Raw genomic sequence first — 2,931 nt, 5'->3', positions numbered from 1 at the left:
GATATCGCCTATTCTTCCCTCTACTGCTTGCATTAGAGTAGAATAGCATGTTACTGCTTTCGATTAATCCTATTCTGCTGCATAGCTTGTCTTTGTTGCTACAGTTGTTGATACCTTACCTGCAATCCTAAATGCTTAGTATAGGGTGCTAGTTTATCATCTGTGGCCCTACATTCTTGTTAGTTTGGGTTGCTATACTATCGGGCCATGATCACTCGGGAGGTGATCACGGGTATATACTATACATACATACATACTATATAGATGATGACTAAAGCCGGGTCGGCTCGTTGAGTACCCGCGGTTGATTCACGGATTGGGGGCTGAAAGGACATACTTTCTTGACGGCCCTCTGAGTGGATCTTTCTGGTGGAGCGACAGGGCAGGTTGAGACTACCTAGGCGAGAGGTGGGCCTGGCCCTGGTCGGAGTTCGTGGTTATTTCATAATAACACGCTTAACGAGATCTTGGTATTTGATATGAGTCTAGCCACTGGCCTATACGCACTAACCAACTTCGCGGGAACAGTTATGGGCACTCGACGTCGTGGTATCAGCCGAAGCCTTCTTGACGTCAGCGACTGAGCGGCGCGCGCCGGGTTGGACTAGAACGCTTGCTCTTGTATAAGGGAGGCTAGGTCTGCTCACCGGCCGCGTACGCAACATGCAGGTGTGCAATGGGCAATGGGCCCAGACCCTTGCGTGCATAGGATTTAGACCGGCATGCTGACCTCTCTATTGTGCCTAGGTAGGGCTGCGACGTGTTGACCTTCCGAGGCCGGGCATGACCCAGGAAAGTGTGTCCGGCCAGAGGGATCGAGCATGTCGGGAAATGTGGTGCACCCCTGCAGGGAAGTTTATCTATTCGAATAGCCGCGTCCCTCGGTAAAAGGACGACCCAGAGTTGTACCTTGACCTTATGACAACTAGAATCGGATACTTAATAAAACACACACAGACAAGTTCCAGAGACATCCCGGTGATCGCTTTCCCACAGGGCGACGAGGGGAGGATCGCCGGGTAGGATTATGCTATGTGATGCTACTTGGAGGTCTTCACTCTACTTTCTTCTACATGCTGTAAGACGGAGGCTGCCAGAAGCGTAGTCTTTGATAGGACTAGCTATCCCCCTCTTATTCTGGCATTCTGCAGTTCAGTCCATTGATATTGCCTCTTTACACATATACCCATGCATATGTAGTGTAGCTCCTTGCTTGCGAGTACTTTGGATGAGTCCTCACGGTTGCTTTGCTCCCTCTTATCCCCCCTTTTCCTCTTCTCGGATGCCGCAACCAGACGTTCGAGCCCAGGAGCCAGACGCCACCGTCGATGACAACTCCTACTACACTGGAGGTGCCTACTACTACGTGTAGGCCGCTGACGATGGCCAGGAGTAGTTTAAGAGGATCCCAGGCAGGAGGCCTGCGCCTCTTTCAATTTGTATCCCAGTTTGTGCTAGCCATCTTATGGCAACTTGTTTAACTTAGGTCTGTACTCAGATATTGTTGCTTCCGCTGACTCGTTTATGTTCGAGCACTTGTATTCGAGCCCTTGAGGCCCCTGGCTTGTAATATGATTCTTGTATGACTTATTTTACTTTTAGAGTTGTGTTATGATATCTTCTCGTGAGTCCCTGATCTTGATCGTACATATTTGCGTGCATGATTAGTGTACGATTGAATCGGGGGCGTCACACCCAGCCCAAATGGGGAGGGCTCATGGGGCCCTGTAACTATAAAACCCACACCCCCACACCCTCTCTAGGGTTCAATGCTTGCAAAGCAGTGCTAGGGTTACCCACCCCGCCGCCAGAAGAAAAAACTTTGAGATGGACAAATTTGGGGGCCGGTTTGGGGGAGGAGAAAGATTCAACAGAGGGGTAGAGAGAGTTGGCAATATAGGAAGAAGGAGGATGGAGGAGAGGGGTTCATAAGCTACAACAATCGAGAGAACAAGAAAGATTGGTGGCAAGGAATTGGTAACAACAACTCGCAAGGGAGGCAAGATTTCCAGCAAGATCAGAAACATCTGGAGGAAAGAGAGGAGCTGAGGAAGACGGACAAAAGATAAATAACAACAAGAAGCAACTAAGACAGGTACAAAAAACATTGATGAGCTTGTTGTTGGTAATTTGATGAGTGGAGCTGAGGTTGTGTAACAACAACGGCTGCTTTCAGCATTGCTGACCCAACTTACCAAAGGGAATGCATCATTGGGAGGGAGTAATGTCAATTTGCAGAGTGGGGTTAATCTGCTACACCAAAACACAGGGAAAGAGCTAGTCAGAGCAGAAAGCAGCTACATACAAGGAGATGGAAATCAGAGACAACAGCGGAGCTATAAGCCAGAAAAATCTTTTGACAAAGAGGGGCCATGGATGGAGGAAAGTCAGGGGAGAGATTTTGGAAGAGGAGGACAAGCTAAAGATGGCAATAAGATAGCTTTGGGGGGTGCTAACAGAGTGGTTTGCAACAAATGCAATGATACAAGACATGCTACAAAACATTGCAAATTGGACCATTGTGCAGTGTGTGGGAACAAGAATCACATCACAAATGACTGCACTTGGTTGAAATAGATGAAGCCAATTCCTAAATTTTTAGGGTATGCTGCAAGAGGTTTGGGTGTGCTGCTGGTGCAAAGCTCCAAGGATAATTTGGATCTTTAAATCCCAACCCAATGGCCCTGGTGACAGTTAAATCTGTAGTGCTGAATGAAACCCAATTGCTGGAGGGCTTCAACTATATGTTCAACTGGAACTGGCAATGGAGGTGTAAGAAACAAGGAAGCAATGCTTTTTTGATGAGATTCCCAAACAAGGGCAGACTGATGGCGCTGATCAACTGGAATGATTTCACTCTCCTAAGCACTAGAGCAGTGATAAACATAATAAAATGGACCTTTGATTCACAAGCAGTTGGGAAATTACACA

This window comes from Triticum dicoccoides, chromosome 1B (assembly GCF_002162155.2).
Source record: "Triticum dicoccoides isolate Atlit2015 ecotype Zavitan chromosome 1B, WEW_v2.0, whole genome shotgun sequence".
In the NCBI taxonomy this organism is placed as follows: domain Eukaryota; kingdom Viridiplantae; phylum Streptophyta; class Magnoliopsida; order Poales; family Poaceae; genus Triticum; species Triticum dicoccoides.
The sequence above is the reverse complement of the archived record's forward strand: the minus strand, read 5'-3'. Positions refer to the sequence as shown.